The sequence below is a fragment of the Salmo trutta genome, chromosome 27 (assembly GCF_901001165.1).
Source record: "Salmo trutta chromosome 27, fSalTru1.1, whole genome shotgun sequence".
In the NCBI taxonomy this organism is placed as follows: Eukaryota; Metazoa; Chordata; class Actinopteri; order Salmoniformes; family Salmonidae; genus Salmo; species Salmo trutta.
In genome coordinates, this window is record NC_042983.1 from 22,826,973 (window position 1) to 22,848,577 (window position 21,605).

The following is a 21,605-nucleotide window of genomic DNA, read 5'->3' on the forward strand; positions in this document are numbered from 1 at the left end:
ACATTGCTTCAAATTTGAATTTGTATGGTAGTACATTGGCTTGGCCTTGACAAGATGAGTACAAATAGCCAACTGCTAGTTTTATAGTATTTTTTGAAAACTGACTTCCCAGCCCATGGAAACCATTATAATACAATTGACAACATTCTCATACATTATTTACTGTATATCAGTATATTTTGATCAGTATAAGTGATAATGCAGATTTAAACACAGCGATGGATATGTAGAGGGTGAAAATAAAAAGTAGTGCATCAATCATCAAGGTCTCATTCACAACTGTTATGATGCTGCATTATAACACAATAAAATTGAACATAGAAGAAGTACAATACAATGAAATGGCCATCCATTACAGCGGTTGACAGTTTGACAGGAGGTGGTTTGATATCAAAGCTGATCTTCCACGAAGGGGGGCTCAATTAACCTAGTAAACTCCAGTTGCCAGTTTCTCTACTGAGAGCCTCTCTGCTCAAAGCTTTCATTCATCTGACATTTCAACCTCCCTTTCTTTTCCCAGGTATTTTCAGTTGTTTATCATTTATTTGATTTGCTTAATGACTGTTTTCGGTGCATCTATTAACGGAGAAGCTTTGAAATTCATATTTCTAGTCGGTGGAGCTGGTGGAGTCATATTGAGAGAAGGTGCTTTTATCTTGAAATGTAACCACTACTCACAGTAGTTTTTACTTTAATTTTCTGAAAATAAAACAGTAAAAATAAATTGGCTCCCTCCAAGGCAGGTTGTAAATGATTACTGTAGTCTCTATTATTTGTGCCGCTGTTGTAATAAACAAGTATAACAATAACAATAAACAGGTTTCATTCGATTGTGCCTTTTAATGCACCTCTTTGCTATTTATTATGCAATATGTAGTGTATATTACATTCATCAGAAAGGGTAAAATAAGTATGATACTGAAAACCATTGACAGCCTTTAAGACTTTGTCTAAACTCAAGGTTAACACTGCGGGGCGGGGGATTGCTGCTCCTGATGAAGCACAGCTGTGGACATCAAAACTGGCAACTGAAAACACTTTGTACTTTATCATTGAGCTGACTAATTGGGCATTGCAAAGATGGAGATAGATTAGTGAGACATACTGCCAGGGTCCAGAAAGCCCAGCTGAAGTAAACAGAGCTCTTTCCTGCTCTGTGATGGGTCGATGGAGAGATGTAGGTTATGGTCGTTGTTAGACAGGGTCTCCCAAATCACAGCGCAGAAAGAAAAACACAGGAAAGAACTGTATGTTTAAACTGTATGACATCATTCAAATCTGAGAATGGAAATGGGACAATTTATTAAAGTAGGCTATGCCAAATCTAGGATTAAGAGGTGAATAATATTTTCTGGGATTTGGTTTTTAAGGGTCAAACTCACTCTCTTGCTGAGAGATTCTCTAAAATCTAAAGTTCCTCAATTGTAATTTATGTGTGTATTTTCTGTTAGATGTTTAGAAGGAGACTATGTGGTGATTCAGGGGCATAGCAGGTCCAGATGATCCAGAGGAGAACGGTTTCCGATCATTAACAGGGCACTGGCCTTCACTACATCATCTGCTTAACAGCATGGGATGCTGTGATCTCCCAAATACTATTTTTCAATGTTAGTCACAGTATTCACAGCTTGTTCCCGGTCTGGGCATCAAACAGCACAGATGTAGAGGTACACTCGAGAAACACTAAATATGGAAAACGCTTACTTGGCTGATTGAATGAGTGGGCTTGAGGGAGAGGAAAGAGCAAGAGAGCGCGAGAACATGCGACCTATCGAAAGAGCTGAATCAAGAGAGGCGTTTCGGCACCATTCTCCGGGAGAGTAGACGCGACATTTGCCGCAAGTAATGTTAGAAAGGAGTGGAGTAAATGAGAACGAAAACTCTTATTTCGTGTGGATTATTTCTGGAAAAACAACGCCCTACCAAAACGGAAACTAGTACAACATTAGAAACAACATACAAAGACTGGAATAAAACGGTAAGATAACACTCATCACGGTATTTGTTAGCTAGCTATCACCCGTACTGGTGCTAAGGTTGACACGCTACAGCTAGCTACCGTCCAGTATCATTTGTTAGGATAGATTCGAGTCAGTTAGCTAACACAGCGCTAAACAGTGCTAGCTAACTAGCTAGCTGACGTTATCATACAAATAATGTTAGCTGGCTAGTTAATTGGCATAAATAATTCGATTTACTGGATTGTATAGCGAGCCTTTTCGCGATAACTTGGTTGATCTAACTTGATGACTTACTACACCTTGTCATAAGACAGCAAACCATTAACGTTAGCTACCTAGACTAGTTAGTTAGCAAGCTAACTGGTAAGTGTTAGTCACCAACCAGGCATCTCCTAAAACGCACGTGTCTTCGTAATATATTTTATCCATTTGGCTAACTATATAGTGGGCAATGGCCACACTTAATCAGTTAGCTAGCTAGCAACGCCTAGTATGCCAGACATTCATTGATTTGTGTCATAAGCATGTCAACACTGCGCTCTTGATACACGTTGGTTGTTGTTGACGTGGGGGATCCTCTTAGTCTGATTAGTCAGGCTGTAATGTACAATTAATTGGTATAACTAACGTTACAGCCTGAGAATCGTGTAAATGTTCCTTACAATCCAGAATGTTGAATAGAATGACATGTAAACGTACTCTACCGGTTGTCTGTGCGGTGTGTCCTTATGCACGACATTTGAGACAAAATATCCAAGGGAAAGTATTGTTTACCTGACTTAGAGAGCTGGGGTATGTATATGGTTTGTTTCAGCACCGATGTTAAATTAGTTTAATGTTGGATATTTGAATTTCAATATATAACACATTTTATAAAAAGAAAAAGAGGTGTGGTGTTCTCCATCCTCCCCTGATTCCGAATGTAAATGTTTCATAGCCTCTACGAATCCGAGAGTGAAAGGGTATGTTCCTAAATTCACTATGGCTATCTACTCTGATTTCAGAGCTCTCTCGTCTGAGTGTGCCAGAGCACAGAATAACTGATGCTTTTACAAATCCGTAACACCTGTTGAATATGACTGGTGTCAGTAAACGTTGCAAAAAAATGTAATACAATTGTGGCAAGCAGCACAGTTACAGTCACCAACGCTCTGCTAGGGTGAGTAAAATGGTCAGAGTGTGGTGTTCTCTCATTTGTGTCTGAAAGTAGCTAGCCAGTTAGCATGGGTGCTTGACTGCCGTTGTGAGGTCAGAACGCTCTACCCTACTCCCCGGCCGGAGTGTCCAGTGTAGAGGTCGACCGATTATGATTTTTCAACGCCGATACCGATTATTGGAGGACCAAAAACGCCGATACCGATTATTCGCAGATTTAAATTTTTTTCTTTCTTTATAATAATGACAATTACAACAATACTGAATGAACACTTATTTTAACTTAATATAATACATCAATAAAATCAATTTAGCCTCAAATAAATAATGAAACATGTTCAACTTGGTTTAAACAATGCAAAAACAAAGTGTTGGAGAAGAAAGTAAAAGTGCAGTATGTGCCATGTAAGAAAGCTAACGTTTAAGTGCCTTGCTCAGAACATGGGAACATATGAAAGCTGGTGGCTCCTTTTAACATGAGTCTTCAATATTCCCAGGTAGGAAGTTCTAGGTTGTAGTTATTATAGGAATTATAGGACTATTTCTCTCTATACGATTTGTATTTCATATACCTTTGACTATTGGATGTTCTTATAGGCACTTTAGTATTGCCAGTGTAACAGTATAGCTTCCGTCCATCTCCTCGCTCCTACCTGGGCTCGAACCAGGAACACATCGACAACAGCCACCCTCGAAGCAGCGTTACCCATGCAGAGCAAGGGGAACAACTACTCCAAGTCTCAGAGCGAGTGATGTTTGAAACGCTATTAGCGCGCACCCGGCTAACTAGCTAGGCTGGTGTAACCGATGTGAAATGGCTAATCTTGGGAGTTGACAGGCTTGAAGTCATAAACAGCGCAATGCATTGCGAAGAGCTGCTGGCAAAACGCACGAAAGTGCTGTTTGAATGAATGCTTACGAGCCTGCTGGTGCCTACCACCGCTCAGTCAGACTGCTCTATCAAATCATAGACTTAATTATAATATAATAAACACACAGAAATACGAGCCTTAGGTGATTAATATGGTCGAATCCGGAAACTATCATCTCGAAAACAAAATGTTTATTTTTTCAGTGAAATACGGAACCGTTCTGTATTTTTATCTAACGGGTGGCATCCCTAAGTCTAAATATTCCTGTTACATTGCACAACCTTCAATGGTATGTCATAATTACGTAAAATTCTGGCAAATTAGTTCGCAACGAGCCAGGCAATGAACGCAAGAGCAGTGACACAATTTCATGTTAGCAGGCAATATTAACTAAATATGCAGGTTTAAAAATGTATACTTGTGTATTGATTTTAAAGAAAGGCATTGATGTTTATGGTTAGGTACATTGGTGCAACGACAGTGCTTTTTTCGCAAATGCGCTTGTTAAATCATCACCCCGTTTGTCGAAGTAGGCTGTGATTCGATGATAAATTAACAGGCACCGCATCGATTATATGCAACGCAGGACACGTTAGATAAACTAGTAATATCATCAACCATGTGTAGTTAACTAGTGATTATGTTAAGATTGATAGTTTTTATAAGACAAGTTGCTAGCTAGCATTAAACTTACCTTGGCTTCTTGCTGCCCTCGCGTAACAGGTAGTCAGCCTGCCATGCAGCCTCCTCGTGGAGTGCAATGTAAGGCAGGTGGTTAGAGCGTTGGACTAGTAACCAGAAGGTTGCAAAAACGAATCCCCCCTGAACAAGGCAGCCAACAGCCAATGGCATCGCACGGCGCGGCGCGAAATACAAAACCAACTAAAATACCACAATTCAATTTTCTCAAACAATCAACTATTTTACACCATTTTAAAGATAAGATTCTCGTTAATCTAACCACATTGTCCGATTTCAAAAAGGCTTTACAGCGAAAGCAAAACATTAGATTATGTCAGGAGAGTACCCAGCCAGAAATAATCAGACACGCATTTTTCAAGCTAGCATATAATGTCACAAAAACCAAAACCACAGCTAAATGCAGCACTAACCTTTGATCTTCATCAGATGACACTCCTAGGACATTATGTTATACAATACATGCATGTTTTGTTCAATCAAGTTCATATTTATATCAAAAACCAGCTTTTTACATTAGCATGTGACGTTCAGAACTAGCATACCCACTGAAAATTCCGGTGAATTTACTAAATTACTCACGATAAACGTTCACAAAAAACACAACAATTATTTTAAGAATTATAGATACAGAACTCCTTTATGCAATCGCGGTGTCCGATTTTAAAATAGCTTTTCGGTGAAAGCACATTTTGCAATATTCTGAGTAGATAGCCCGGCCATCACAGGCTAGCTATTTTGACACCCACCAAGTTTTGCCCTCACCAAACTCAGATTTACTATAAGAAAAATTTGGTTACCTTTGCTGTTCTTCGTCAGAATGCACTCCCAAAACTTCTACTTTACACCCAATGTTGTTTTGGTTGCAAATAATCCATAGTTATATCCAAATAGCGGCGTTTTGTTCTTGCGTTCAAGACACTATCCGAAGGGTGACGCGCCGGCGCGTATTGTGACAAAAAATGTCAAAATATTCCATTACCGTACTTCACAGCATGTCAAACGCTGTTTAAAATCAATTTTTATGCGATTTTTCTCGTAAAATAGTGATAATATTCCGACTGGGAGACGTTGTTTTCGTTCAAAGACTGAAAGAAGAAAATGGTGTCTTCACATGCACGCGCGCACCCGTGTCATATATTCTAGTTTCTGGGCAGGAGTAATAACCAGATTAAATCGGATACGTTTTTTATCCGGCCGTGAAAATACTGCCCCCTATCCTAAACAGGTTAACAGTGACTTCTTTCAGACTGATATCCATGGAGTAACCACCGTGATGTTTAGACAACACTTTTCATTGTCATAGCTATTGACGAGAGAATCGAATATCCAATATAACATTTACTTTACCTAGGTGCAAAACAAACATTATAAACTGGGTGGTTCGAGCACTGAGTGCTGATTGGCTGACAGCCGTGGTATATCACGGGTATGACAAAACATTTATTTTTCTGCTCTAATTACGTTGGTAACCAGTTTATAATAGCAATAAGGCACCTCTGAGGTTTGTGGTGTATGTCTAAGAACAGCTCTTTGCCGTGGTATATTGGCCATATACCACACCTCCTTGTGCCTTATTGCTTAAATATCCCTACCCGCTCTCTAAAAAGTCAGCTAAACAATACTTTCCTGTGGATATTTTGTCTCAAATTTCAAGCAGCAGAAGGACAAACCGCACAGACATCTTGGCAGAGTACATTTTAAGTATAATTTTATTCAATATTCTGGCCGTTTAGGAACATTTACACAATTTTGCTGATTTGGAGTGCTTTTATAAGAAACAAACAGCTTTGTTGGCATATTATACAAAATGTATAAGCACAGATGAAAGGTTAGCTAACTATAGAACATGTTCTGGTTTGCCTGCAAATTACTTGCTTGCCTACTTTTCTATGACATGTCTGAAAGTTGGGACAGAAGTGAAAGTTGTGCTGGACAGAGAAATTCATGAAGAAATGAACAAAGGCATATCTCATGTCACGATAGAGCTAGGGCAGTTTCTTAACCATAAACATTACTCACCTCAGTCAACCTGCAAATCTCTACTATGGCATACTACTACTAGCTATCATGGTCAGAAAATAACTGACTCTGTAAATCTCTCTGTAGGATAATTTATGGAATAGCAATTATTACACAATGTATTCTGAAATCATAATGCAGAGCAAACTCATATTTTAGCGTTAAAAGGGTTACTGACATTCATTTATAAGGGCTCTATCAGAGGCCTACATATGAGCCTATTTTATAGTTAGCTCTACATATCTGACCACATCTTGATTGGTTAATATAAACAGAGTGAAATTGCACTGTCAGCATAATTTGAGGGAGCATGAAATTGGGCTAAGATGTTTATTTCTTTATTGGCCCTTTGAGGCTCAGACCATAGTTAATAAGGTCAAGTGCATGCTTTCTGTTGTGGTATTAAATGCCAGAGCCCAGGCCAAGTGTTTAATTACAATAAAAGGCCTGAGGGAAATTAGCTCCAAATGCCATTCAGAGTATATTTGAATAATATGAAATGCTGGTAGTGGTTATTGAACAAGGTCAAGCCACTCTGATGTGCATTTTGAGTAAAATAAATAGTCTAGATAAATAATATTGTTGTGGAATCGTCTTACAATCGAATATCACATTCTGATTACTGCAAGAGTGCCTAGAGCAGGGCTTGCCAACCCTGTTCCTGGAGAGCTACCCTCTTGTAGGTTTTCACTCCAACCCTGTTCCTGGAGGGTGCCGACAAAGATGGCCGCCTCGCTTCGCGTTCCTAGGAAACTATGCAGTATTTAGCTTTTTTATGTGTTATTTCTTACATTGTTACCCCAGGTAATCTTAGGTTTTACTACATACAGTCGGGAGGAACTATTGGATATAAGAGCAACGTCAACTCACCAACATTATGACCAGAAATACGACTTTCCCGAAGCGGATCCTCTGTTTGGTCCACCACCCAGGACAATGGATTGGATCCCAGCCGGCGACCCAAAACAACGGTGCCGCAGAAGAAGGGGCAGACGGAGTGGTCTTCTGGTCAGGCTCTGTAGACGGGCACATCGCGCACCACTCCCGAGCATACTACTCGCTAATGTCCAGTCTCTTTACAAAGAAGGTAGACGAAATCCGAGCAAGCGTAGAATTCCAGAGAGACATCCGAGACTGTAACGTTCTTTGTTTCACGGAAACATGGCTCACTCGAGACATGCTATCGGAGTGGGTACAGCCACCTGGTTTCTTCACGCATCGCGCCGACAGAAACAAGCATCTCTCTGGTAAGAAGAAGGGCGGGGGTCTATGCCTTATGATTAACGAGACGTGGTGTGACCATAACAACATACAGGAACTCAAGTCATTTTGTTCACTTGACTTAGAATTCCTCACAATCAAATGCCGACCGCATTATCTACCAAGAGAGTTCTCTTCGATTATAATCACAGCCGTGTATATCCCCCCAAGCAGACAGCACTGCTTTTAATCAGGGCAAAGTGACTGGAAACATGACCGAATATAAACAGTGTAGCTATTCCCTCCGCAAGGCAATCAAACAAGCTAAGCGTCAGTACTTCCTGACGGGCCGCCCCCAGGTGGTGAGGGTAGGTAACATCTCCAGCCCGCTGATCCTCAACACTGGGTCCCCACAAGGGTGCGTTCTCAGCCCTCTTCTGTACTCCCTGTTCACCCACGACTGTGTGGCCATGCACGCATCCAACTCAATCACCAAGTTTGCAGACGACACTACAGTGGTAGGCTTGATTACCAACAACGACGAGACGGCTTACAGGGAGGAGGTGAGGGCCCTCGGAGAGTGGTGTCAGGAAAATAACCTCACACTCAATGTCAACAAAACAAAAGAGATGATCGTGGACTTCAGGAAACAGCAGAGGGAGCAGCCCCCTATCTACATTAACGGGACAGTAGTGGAGAGGGTGGAGGGTTTTAAGTTCCTCGGCGTACATATCACGGACAAACTGAAATGGTCCACCCACACAGACAGCATGGTGAAGAAGGCGCAGCAGAAGGACAACAAATTGTCAGACAGGGCACTTCCCATATAGAATCTTCTCAGGTTTTGGCCTGCCATATGAGTTCTGTTATACTCAGACACCATTCAAACAGTTTTAGAAACTTTAGGGTGTTTTCTATCCAAATCTACTAATTATATGCATATTCTAGTTTCTGGGCAGGAGTAATAACCAGATTAAATCGGATACGTTTTTTATCCGGCCGTGAAAATACTGCCCCCTATCCCAAAATTGAATCAATTTTAGAACAAGGTTGCAACAACAAAATGTGGAAAAAGTTAAGTGGTCTGAATACTTTCCAAATGCGCTGTAGGTACTTTTGATACTATTATATGTAAAACTGTTTTGTACTAGAATTTTTGTTCCTTTTGGTACTGAAATGTGTCTCACGACATCTGCTGATCGAGAGAGGATCATGTTTATTAGCACAGCTGGTGTCCCCTTAGTGCTAGAGCACCGTCCCTGCACCACCTACTCATTGCTAGCTCTAGCCCAGTGGTCACCAACCTTTTCTGTGTCAAGATCACTTTCGTAGACAAAAAGCAAGCTGAGATCTACCACACAGACTTTTATTTTAAACATGAGTTTAAAATGTTACGTTAACCTAATAAAAACAGTTCTGTAGGAATGAGGCCTTATTAGGGCTGATCCCATTTAGTCGACTGGTCAATTGTTTGGTCGATAGGCTGTTGGTCAACCTGAGATTTCTTTAGCTGAGCAGTAACAAAATAAAATACAAAAATATCATGGTGTACAACACAGACACCTGTATGATTCTGGCCTATCTGAGTGCACTGATCCATTGTGGAGGCCGTGGGGATGGCACAGTCCGTCATTCTAAGACATGCTACCGAAATTGTATATGGTTATATTACTTAAGAACAATGGTGCAACACTAATAAAAATAATATTAATTTATAACAAATGCACTTTCTCCCGTGTTGGATAGCGGTCGCTGTCCCTGGTTCTGAAACTCATCAGTGCGCTGTTGAATTGGCGCCTTGACCTAGACCATGTTGCTATGTGCATAATAGCGAAGTTAACCAGCGTATTGGTGTTGAGAACAATGTGGCGGAGGCAGCAACATGAATGAGGAGATGAGAAAACATCCCTTTCCTTGTTGTCTAAGAAAAATGAGGAGAAAGGAAACCTCAGTTTAATTAGGTCTATAGTCAATCAGAAAACCAATCAGTATCTGGTGTGACCACCATTTGCCTCATGCAGCGCAACACATCTTTTTCGCATAGAGTTGATCAGGCTGTTGATTGTGGTCCGTGGAATGTTGTCCCCCTGGATATTGGCGGGAACTGGAACACGCTGTCGATCGAGAACAATACTAAACATGCTCAATGGGTGACATGTCTGGTGAGTATGCAGGCCATGGAAGAACTGGGATCTTTTCAGCTTCCAGGAATTGTGTACAGATCCTTGCGACATGGGGATGTGCATTATCATGCTGAAACGTGAGGTGATGGTGGCGGATGAATAGCACGACAATAGGCTTCCGGATCAAATCATGGTATCTCTGTGCATTCAAATTGCCATTGATAAAATGCAACTGTGTTCCTTGTCCGTATCTTATGCCTGCCCATACCATAACCCCATCCCCACCATTGGGCACTCTGTTCATGTTGACATCAGCAAACTGTCTGCCCACACAACGCCAAACATACTGTCTGTCATCTGCCCGGTACAGTTAGAACTGGGTTTCATCTCTGAAGAGCACACATCTCCAGTGTGCCAGTGGCCATCGGAGGTAAGCATTTGCCCAGTGAAGTCGGTTACGACACCGAGCTGCAGTCTGGTCAAGACTCTGGTGAGGACGATGAGCACGCAGATTGGTTTCCCTGAGCCGGTTTCTGACAGTTTGTGCGGAATTTCTCCAGTTGTGCAAACCCACAGTTTCATCATGTGGCTGGTCTAAGACCATTCCGCAGGTGAATAAGCTGGATGTGGAGGTTCCAGGCTGGCGTGGTTACACATCATCTGTGGTTGTGTGGCCGGTTGGACATACTGCCAAATTCTCTAAAACTACGTTGGAGGCGGCTTTTATTAGAGAAATGAAGATGACATTTTCTGGCAACAGCTCTGGTGGACATTCCTGCAGTCAGCATGCCAATTGCGGCTTTGTGTTGTGTGACACAACTGCACATTATATACTGGCCTTTTATTGTCCCCAGCACAAGGTGCACCTGTGTAATGATCATGCTTTTTAATCAGCTTCTTGATATGCCACATCTGTCAGGTGGATGGATTATCTTGGCAAAGGAGAAATGCTCTAACAGGGATGTAAACAAATGTGTGCACAAAATGACAGAAATAAGGTGTTTGTGCATGTGGAGAATTTCTAGGATATTTTATCTCAGCTCATGAAACATGGGACCAACACTTTACATGTTGTGTTTATACATTTGCCCAGTGTAGTTAGCTGGCTAGCTAATAAATGTATTGAGTAAGAGCAAACATAGCTAGCTAATACTGATACCAGTGCTGGTGTAGGCCTAAATCAGCATGTTGTTTGTGAAACAGTATCTTCTAAATCAGAGAGGAATAGGCAAAGCGTGAATATGTTAGCTACATGAAGTAAGAGAACATTTAATTTAGCCAATATCGTGCAGCCCTACGTGGCAGTCTGGAAACGATCTAAAGCCGGGATCAACTTTTGGTTGAAGTTTGTTTCATACTGTGTAATCAATCAGAATGGAGAATGCCATCCTAAGGTCATGCACAACTCATAAAGGAAATGTAGAACTTTCATTTTTCAAAAACATTAAATACCATCATACCGTCACAAATGTGAAAAATATTGTGATATGCTACTTTGGCCATATCGGCCAGCCCTACTTGGAACATCTAACCCTGGCAATTTAACTGATAAACTCATGGGTACACTTGCAATGGCAGCCTGGTATTGCAATGCAATAATTTCCATGGTAATGTAGGATGCATTTTTTTTATATATTTTTTTCTACTGTTATTACTGAGACCACGGTCATTTGGCTTTCCAATTACTGTCATACAACATTCCATGACCATCCACAGCCCTACGTGTGAGGAGATATCTCCTCTCTTGTCTAACAGGGTAATGGGGGCAGAGATTATCCTGTGCTCAGTGTCGGGCCCGAGGGAGACAGTGGCAAACAGTTTTATTACTACTTCCAGTATTGCTAGCATTATGCAACAGAAGGCCGTTCTGAAACTAGATAAGGGGATAGTTAGCATACAATTCCGTTGTCCACTTTGGAAGGGTAGGAAATCTTCAGATAAATGTGTGATACCTTTTGGGAACAAACTGCAACTCCTCATCAAAAATCACATTATTTATTGCCATAGGAAAAAAAATCGGACTTTTAGATGTCAATTCACAATTCCTCAGTTTGCATAGGCCTATGTTGAATACCGGCGTGTCCATTTCCATAAGTGTCACCACAAGCGCCAAACCAGAACACCACTGGAATGTACAGTACCTTATGACGAGCTGTTGTGGCCTGCTTTTGAAATGGGCATATTCCTCAAATAGCAGCAGACATCTTTTAGAGGAAAAGCAGTAGAGAAGGGGGGTGTACAATAATTTGTACATGTCACAGCAATGCAGACTATACACGTCGTTTTCCAAACCACTATCCGTTGTAGCTGTGTGCTGCCTGGGAGGGGACTGACTGCCTCTGGCGTGGGCTGGGACGTTCCGCTCTGCTGTTACTCTGAATGAGGAACACAGCCCAGGGGGCCGGCTCTGGTGTGTAGGCTTTATGTCAGGTGATTCCCATTTTTTCCCCTTACAATTCCATAAACCAAATCCATTCCATTTTTATTTGACTGAGCTGAATTATTAAGTGGGTTTGTTTGCAGAGACACTTTGAAACTTGGTAGTGAGTGTTGCAACCGAGGACAGATGATTTTTATGCACTTCAGCACTCACCGTTCTGTGAGCTTGTTTGGCCTACCACTAAGCGGCTGAGCCGGTGTTGCTCCTAGATGTTTTCACTTCCACACAGCACTTACAGTTGACCAGGGCAGCTCTAGCAGGTCTGAAATTTGACGAACTGACTTGTTTGAAAGCTGACACCCTATGACGGATCTCTTCAGTAAGGCCATTCTACTGCCAATGTTTGTCTATGGAGATTGCATAGATGTGTGCTTGATTTTATACACCTTAGCAACGGGTGTGGCTGAATCCACTAATTTGAATGGGTGTCCACATACTTTTGGGTATGTAGTGTATAAGAAAGCTCAGGACATACTGTATTTGTTTTTTGTATACATTTAACCCCTTATTTTTGTTGGCCCAAAACTACCTCGATACTTCCATTCGTTTGTATAGGTTACCGTCAGACGAGTCCCGTGAAACTTGTGGGGGTCGTAGACCAAAACGTAGAAGAACACCATTGTGTTCGTGAGGGTCTCCCCTTTCTATAGAATGGTCATAATAGTTTGTAGGCCAAACTGTTTGGACGCTACAGATGTTTTTGTGAGATTACAGATTTTTACAAAGATCACTGTAGCTCATGCATGGATTGAGAAGCCGCCCATGCAAATAAACCTGATATCTCTAGCTTAAATTGACTGATTTTGATGGATTTTTTTATTATGTTACTTCGATTGATGCAATAGACTATTATTAAACACTATTATTACAGACAGAGTAAGCCCATGCAATTTATGATGTGACTTGTTAAACACATTTTTACTATGGAATTTATTTAGGCCTGCCGTAACAAGGGGGTTGAATACTTATTGACTCGACATTTCAGCTTTACATTTTTTATTAATTTAACTTTTGAACGGTAGTGTATTTTTAAAAACATTTGGGGTCACTTGTCCATTTTTTAAATAACATCAAATTGATCAGAAATACAGTGTAGACATTGTTAATGTTGTAAATTACTATTGCAGCTGGAAACATAAAAAATAAAAAATTTAATGGAATATCTACATACAGTTGAAGTCGGAAGTTTACATACACCTTAAGCAAATAATACATTTAAATTCAGTTTTTCAAAATTCCTGACATTTAATCCGTTTTAGGTCAGTTAGGATCACCACTATATTGTAAGAATGTGAAATGCCAGAATAATTTTTATTTATTTATTTTATTTCACCTTTATTTAACCAGGTAGGCAAGTTGAGAACAAGTTCTCATTTACAATTGCGACCTGGCCAAGATAAAGCAAAGCAGTTCGACAACATACAACAACACAGAGTTACACATGGAGTAAAACAACATACAATCAATGATGCAGTAGAAAAAAATAAGACTATATACAATGTGAGCAAATGATGTGAGATAAGGGAGGTAAAGGCAAAAAGATGCCATGGTGGCAAAGTAAATAAAGTATAGCAAGAAAAACACTGGAATGGTAGATTTGTAGTTTGAAGAAAGTTCAAAGTTAAAATATAAATAATATGGTGCAAAGGAGCAAAATAAATAAAATAAATAAATACAGTAGGGGAAGGGGTAGTAGTTTGGGCTAAATTATAGATGGGCTATGTACAGGTGCAGTGAATAGTAGAGAGAAGGATTTATTTCAGCTTTAATTTCTTTCATCACATTCCCAGTGGGTCATAAGTTTACATACACTCAATTAGTATTTGGTAGCATTGCCTTTAAATTGTTTAACTTGGGTCAAACATTTTAGGTAGCCTTCCACAAGCTTCACACAATAAGTTGGGTGAATTTTGGCCCATTCCTCCTGACAGAGCTGGTGTAACTGAGTCAGGTTTGTTGGCCTCCTTGCTCGCACAAGCCTTTTCAGTTCTGCCCACACATTTTCTATAGGATTTGAGGTCATGGTTTTGTGATGGCCACTCCAATACATTGACTTTGTTGTCCTTAAGCCATTTTACCACAACTTTGGAAGTATGCTTGGGGTCATTGTCCATTTGGAAGACCCATTTGCGTTCAAGCTTTAACTTCCTGACTGATGTCTTGAGATGTTGCTTCAATATATGCACATAATTTTCCATCCTCATGATGCCATCTATTTTGTGAAGTGCACCAGTCCCTCCTGCAGCAAAGCACCCCCACAACATGATGCTGCCACCCCCGTGCTTCATGGTTGGGATGGTGTTCTTCGGCTTGCAAGCCTCTCCCTTTTTCCTCCAAACATAACGATGGTCATTATGGCCAAACAGTTCTATTTTTGTTTCATCAGACCAGAGGACATTCCTCCAAAAAGTACGATCTTTGTCCCCATGTGCAGTTGCAAACCGTAATCTGGCTTTTTTATGCTGGTTTTGGAGCAGTGACTTCTTCCTTGCTGAGCGGCCTTTCAGGTTATGTCGATATAGGACTTGTTTTACTGTGGATATAGATACTTTTGCACCGGTTTCCTCCAGCATCTTCACAAGGTCCTTTTACTGTTGTTCTGGGATTGATTTCCACTTTTCGCACCAAAGTACGTTCATCTCTAGGAGACAGAACGTGTCTCCTTCCTGAGCGGTATGACGGCTGCGTGGTCCCATGGTGTTTATACTTGCATACTATTGTTTGTACAGATGAACGTGGTACCTTCAGGCGTTTGGAAATTGCTCCCAAGGATGAACCAGACTTGTGGAGGTCCACAAATGTTTTTCTGAGGTCTTGGCTGATTTCTTTTGATTTTCCTATGATGTCAAGCAGAGGCATTGAGTTTGAAGGTAGGTCTTGAAATACATCCACAGGTACACCTCCAATTGACTCAAATGATGTCAATTAGCCTATCAGAAGCTTCTAAAGCCATGACATCATTTTCTGGAATTTTCCAAGCTGTTTAAAGGCACAGTCAACTTAGTGTATGTGAACTTCTGACCCACTGGAATTGGAATACAGTGAAATATAAGTGAAATAATCTGTATATAAACAATTGTTGGAAAAATTATGTGTAATGCACAAAGTAGATGTCCTAACCGACTTGCCAAAACTATACTTTGTTAACAAGAAATTTGTGCAGTGTTTGAAAAACAAGTTTTAATGACTCCAACCTAAGTGTATGTAAACTTCCGACTTCAACTGTAGGCGTACAGAGGCACATTATCAGCAACCATCAGTCCTGTGTTCCTATGGCACGTTGTTTTCTGAGAAATTAAGGCTATTCCATGCGAGAACTTGCCAAGAATCTGAAGAACTCGTACAACGCTGTGAATTACTCCTTTCACAGATTCTGGAGTCGCCTCTTCACTTTTGACGTTGAGACTCGTGTTTTGCGGGTACTATTTAATGAAGCTGCCAGTAGTTGAGGACTGTCAGAAACCGTCTCGGTGAAGCTCATCTGCGTGCTCGTCATCCTCACCGGGGGCTTGACCTGACTGCATATGGGCATCGTAACCAACTTCAGTGGACAAATGCTCACCTTCGATGGCCACTGGCATGCTGGAGAAGTGTGCTCTTCACGGGTGAATCCCGGATTCAACTGTACCGCGGAGATGGCAGACCGTGTATGGCGTCATGTTGCCGAGCGGTTTGCACAACCGAAGAATCTCTGCTAAACACCAGTCTCAACGTCAACAGTGAAGGCGACATCGGGATGCTGGCCTTCTTGTCAGAGTTCCTCTGTCCAGTGTCTCTGTTCTTTTGCCCATCTGAATCTTTTCTTTTTATTGGCCAGTCTGAGAGATGCCTTATTCTTTGCAACTCTGCCTAGAAGGCCAGCATCCCGGAGTCACCTCTTCACTGTTGACCTTGAGACTGGTGTTTTGCAGGTGCTATTTAATGAAGCTGCCAGTTGAGGACTTGTGAGGTGTCTGTTTCTCAAACTAGACACTAATGTACTTGTCCTCTTGCTCAGTTGTTCACCGGGGCCTCCCACTCCTCTTTCTATTCTGGTTAGGGCTAGTTTGCGCTGTTCTGTGAAGGGAGTATTATACAGCGTTGTACGAGATCTTCAGTTTCTTGACAATTTCTTGCATGGAATAGCCATCATTTCTCAGAACAGGAATAGACTGAGTTTCAGAAGAAAGTTCTTTGTTTCTGGCTATTGTGAGCCTATAATTGAAACCACAAATGCTGATATATTTTTATTTTTACTATTATTTAACTAGGCAAGTCCGTTAAGAATAAATACTTATTTACAATGACGGCCTAGGAACAGTGGGTTAACGGCCTTGTTCAGGGGCAGAATGACAGATTTTTACCTTTTTTTAAAAAACCTTTTTACCTAAAGAAGGCCAGTGTTATTGCTTCTTTATTCAGAACAACAGTTTTCAGCTGTGCTAACATAATTGGGTTTTCTAATGATCAATTAGCCTTTTAAAATGATAAACTTGGATTAGCTAACACAACGTGCCATTGGAACACAGGAGTGATGGTTGCTGATAATGGGCCTCTGTACACCTATGTAGATATTCCATTAAAAATCATCCGTTTCCAGCTAAAATAGTAATTTACAACATTAACAATGTCTACACTGTATTTCTGATCAATTTGATGTTATTTTAATGGACAAAAAAATGTGCTTTTCTTTCAAAAACAAGGACATCTCTAAGTGACCCCAAACTTTTGAACGGAAGTATAATTACACTTTGACATTATGGGTTATTGTTTGTAGGCCAGTGACCAGAAATCTCAATTTAATCCATTTTAAATTCAAGCTGTATCACAAAAAATGTTGAAAATGCGAAGGGGTGTAAGTACTTTCTGAAGGCACTGCACCTGTTTGGTTGCAGTGGCTGAAAAAAGACGATAGAAAAATGGCCATACAACCAGCTCTAGATTTAGAAGAAAGACTGACGTTTATTTTCTAGCAGAGAATTACTTTTGATGCACCCATGGTGTTACTGCAGTAGCGAAAAAGTGAAACAGTAATACCCAGAAAATCTCCCACAATTTGAACCCCCCCACCTCGCATGAGAGAAAGGCCTGTTAGACTAAATGACCACAACCTGTCTGTTTGTGTGTGACTGTTGTGGTTCTTAGGGACTGATGGGTTACTGGGTTTATGTAAGATGTATGAAAGTGTGAAAGCTTGTTCAGAGCCTTGCAGCATGGTCTGCCTATTGTTGCTCACTCTGATCCACACTGGAAGCACTGCTGAGAATTAGAGACGGTCTAATTAGCAGTCCAGTGGTACTGAAGATTACTGAGCTTGCGCTTCAGATCTATTCACAAACTGTCATTTTAATGGGAAATAGGTAGTGCTGGGGGAAAAAAATCTCAATAGTTACATATCAGGATATTATTTTTGAGGATATATCGAATTGTCTTGACAGTATTACGATATTTTTGCAGTAGTTGGCTGTACCTGCTCCAACACTTTGTTTTTAGCACTTTTATTTCCATGACTGATCAAAACTAATTTTCTCATAGCTCTCTCATCCCTTTTCAGCAGACATATGGTGAGCAATATGTTTGGAACATCGCATCGCACTAAAATCACAGTATCAAATCGCAATACATATAGAATCGTGAGAATTGCAGTACATATCGTATCGGCACCTAGGTATCTTGATGTCCCTGGCAATTCCCAGCCCTAGGAATAGGCCTACTAATTTTAGACTAAAGCCTGGATCTTAGCTACTTCCCCCTAATATCAAGCCAAATTGGCTGCATTTCAATGTAAACATGATTTCATAGAAGTTGCATGAGGCTGGTATGTCCTGGCACACCTTTTGTAAACACTTAAGTTGACGTGCAGAACACAAAGGGAAATATGGAGCAGTCATCGTGAATCTGCCTCCCAGGCCTAGTCCCTCTTTCAACCCTTTTTGCTCACTGAATGAGTAACAACAGCTGTCTGGCATTTCTTGCTCACTGGATTCTTAGTGGACTGCACCTGGTACATTCAGTGTAAGGCGAATGTTATTATTGACTCAAACGGTCCAACGGTGCAGCATTATCCACTGCAGCTGTCTCAGAGAGAAGCCTTTTAATTAATCTCATAATGAAAGTAGCATTGAGTTGGAGACAGCTGCTTTGGTCCTGGCCTGATGTTGAGAAAATACCTACATTACAGTTGACTGAGATTGCCCGATGGAAAGGCTTTGGGTTCATGTTAGGACGTGTGAGAATAGAGCCTGTCCTGTTATCGCTAAAACAAAGCACACCACACACCGAAGGAATCTACTTCAGATTGGGATAATAACGCTGTGTCAATTTACTACAGGTCGACCAATTAGGATTTTTCAATGGCGATTCCGATTTATTGGAGGGACAAAAAAAGCCGATACCGATTAATCGGCAGATTTTAAAATAAAAAATATATTTTTAATTTTATATGTATTTTTTTTATATTTGTAATAATGACAATTACAACAATACTGAAATAACAATGAACCCTTTTATTTTAACTTAATATAATACATTAATAAAATCTATTTAGTCTCAAATAATTAATGAAACATGCTCAATTTGGTTTAAATAATTTTTTTAAATTTTATTTTATTTCACCTTTATTTAACCAGGTAGGCAAGTTGAGAACAAGTTCTCATTTACAATTGCGACCTGGCCAAGATAAAGCAAAGCAGTTCGACAACATACAAAAACACCGAGTTACACATGGAGTAAAACAACATACAATCAATGATGCAGTAGAAAAAAAATAAGACTATATACAATGTGAGCAAATGATGTGAGGTAAGGGAGGTAAAGGCAAAAAAATGCCATGGTGGCAAAGTAAATAAAGTATGGCAAGAAAAAACACTGGAATGGTAGATTTGTAGTTTGAAGAAAGTTAAAAGTTAAAATATAAATAATATGGTGCAAAGGAGCAAAATAAATAAAATAAATAAATACAGTAGGGGAAGAGGTAGTAGTTTGGGCTAAATTAAAGATGGGCTATGTACAGGTGCAGAGATCTGTGAGCTGCTCTGACAGCTGGAGCTTAAAGCTAGTGAGGGAGATAAGTGTTTCCAGTTTTAGAGATTTTTGTAGTTCGTTCCAGTCATTGGCAGCTGAGAACTGGAAGGAGAGACGACCAAAGGAGGAGTTGGCTTTAGGGGTGACCAGAGAGATATACCTGCTGGAGAGCGTGCTACAGGTGGGTGCTGCTATGGTGACCAGTGAGCGGAGATAAGGGGGGACTTTACCTAGCAGGGTCTTGTAGATGACCTGGAGCCAATGTGTTTGGCGACGATTATGAAGTGAAGGCCAGCCAACGAGAGCATACAGGTCGCAGTGGTGGGTTGTATATGGGGCTTTGGTGACAAAACGGATGGCACTGTGATAGACTGCATCCAGCTTGTTGAGTAGGGTATTGGGGGCTATTTTGTAAATGACATCGCCGAAGTCGAGGATTGGTAGGATGGTCAGTTTTACGAGGGTATGTTTGGCAGCATGAGTGAAGGATGCTTTGTTGCGAAATAGGAAGCCAATTCTAGATTTCACTTTGGATTGGAGATGATTGATGTGAGTCTGGAAGGAGAGTTTACAGTCTAACCAGACACCTAGGTATTTGTAGTTGTCCACAAATTCTAAGTTAGAACCGTCCAGAGAAGTTATGCTGGATGGGCGGGCAGGTGCAGGCAGCGATCGGTTGAAGAGCATGCATTTAGTTTTACTTGTGTTTAGGAGCAGTTGGAGACCACGGAAGGAGAGTTGAATGGCATTGAAGCTCGTCTGGAGGGTTGTTAACACAGTGTCCAAAGAAGGGCCAGAAGTATACAGAATGGTGTCGTCTGCGTAGAGGTGGATCAGAGATTCACCAGCAGCAAGAGCGACATCATTTATGTATACAGAGAAAAGAATTGGCCCAAGAATTGAACCCTGTGGTACCCCCATAGAGACTGCCAGAGGTCCAGACAGTAGGCCCTCCGATTTGACACACTGAACTCTGTCAGAGAAGTAGTTGGTGAACCAGGTGACGCAATCGTTTGAGAAACCAAGGCTACTAAGTCTGCCGATGAGGATGTGGTGATTAACAGAGTCAAAAGCTTTGGCCAGGTCAATGAATACGGCAGCACAGTATTGTTTCTTATCGATGGCGGTTACGATGTCGTTTAGGACCTTGAGCGTGGCTGAGGTGCACCCATGACCAGCTCTGAAACCAGATTGCATAGCGGAGAGGGTGCGATGGGATTCGAAATAGTCGGTAATCTGTTTGTTGACTTGGCTTTCGAAGACCTTAGAAAGGCAGGGTAGGATGGATATAGGTCTGTAGCAATTTGGGTCAAGAGTGTCACCTCCTTTGAAGAGGGGGATGACAGCAGCTGCTTTCCAATCTATGGGAATCTCAGACGACACGAAAGAGAGGTTGAACAGGCTAGTAATAGGGGTTGCAATAATTTCGGCAGATAATTTTAGAAAGAAAGGGTCCAGATTGTCAAGCCCAGCTGATTTGTAGGGGTCCAGATTTTGCAGCTCTTTCAGAACATCAGCTGAATGGATTTGGGAGAAGGAGAAATGGGGGAGGCTTGGGCGAGTAGCTGTGGGGGGTGCAGTGCTGTTGAATGCAGTAGGGGTAGTTAGGTGGAAAGCATGGCCAGCCGTAGAAAAATGCTTATTGAAATTCTCAATTATGGTGGGCTTATCGGTGGTGACAGAGTTTCCTATCCTCAGTGCAGTGGGCAGTTGGGAGGAGGTGTTCTTATTCTCCATGGACTTTACAATGTCCCAGAACTTTTTAGAGTTGGAGTTGCACGAAGCAAATTTCTGTTTGAAAAAGCTAGCCTTGGCGTTTCTAACTGCCTGTGTGTATTGGTTTCTAACTTCCCTAAAAAGTTGCATATCGCGGGGGCAGTTCGATGCTAATGCAGAAGAAATTTAAAAGTGCAATGTAAAAAGCTAACATTTAAGTTCCTTGCTCAGATCATATGAAAGCTGGTTGTTCAATATTCCCAGTTCTTCAATATTCCCAGTTAAGAAGTTTTAGGTTGTAGTTATTATAGGAATTATGATGCGTCGACTATTTCTCTCTATACCATTTGTATTTCATATACCTTCGACTATTGAATGTTCTAATAGGCACTTTAGTATTGCCAGCCTAATCTCA

At 41.0% G+C, this 21,605-nt stretch overlaps 1 protein-coding gene across 12 annotated transcripts in view; it reads left to right on the forward strand.

Moving 5' to 3' along the window:
- The first annotated feature begins 1,700 nt into the window (after nt 1-1,700).
- Nucleotides 1,701-21,605, forward strand: part of ncor2 (nuclear receptor corepressor 2) — a 202,442-nt gene continuing 182,537 nt past the window's right edge. For 5 of the 12 annotated variants that reach the window (XM_029717277.1, XM_029717284.1, XM_029717287.1 and 2 more), the window contains exon 1: nt 1,701-1,978. The gene's annotated coding sequence lies outside the window, so the exon portion shown is untranslated. The remainder of the gene's footprint in view (nt 1,979-21,605) is intronic. The other 7 variants (XM_029717278.1, XM_029717285.1, XM_029717279.1 and 4 more) reach the window with 3 other exon arrangements.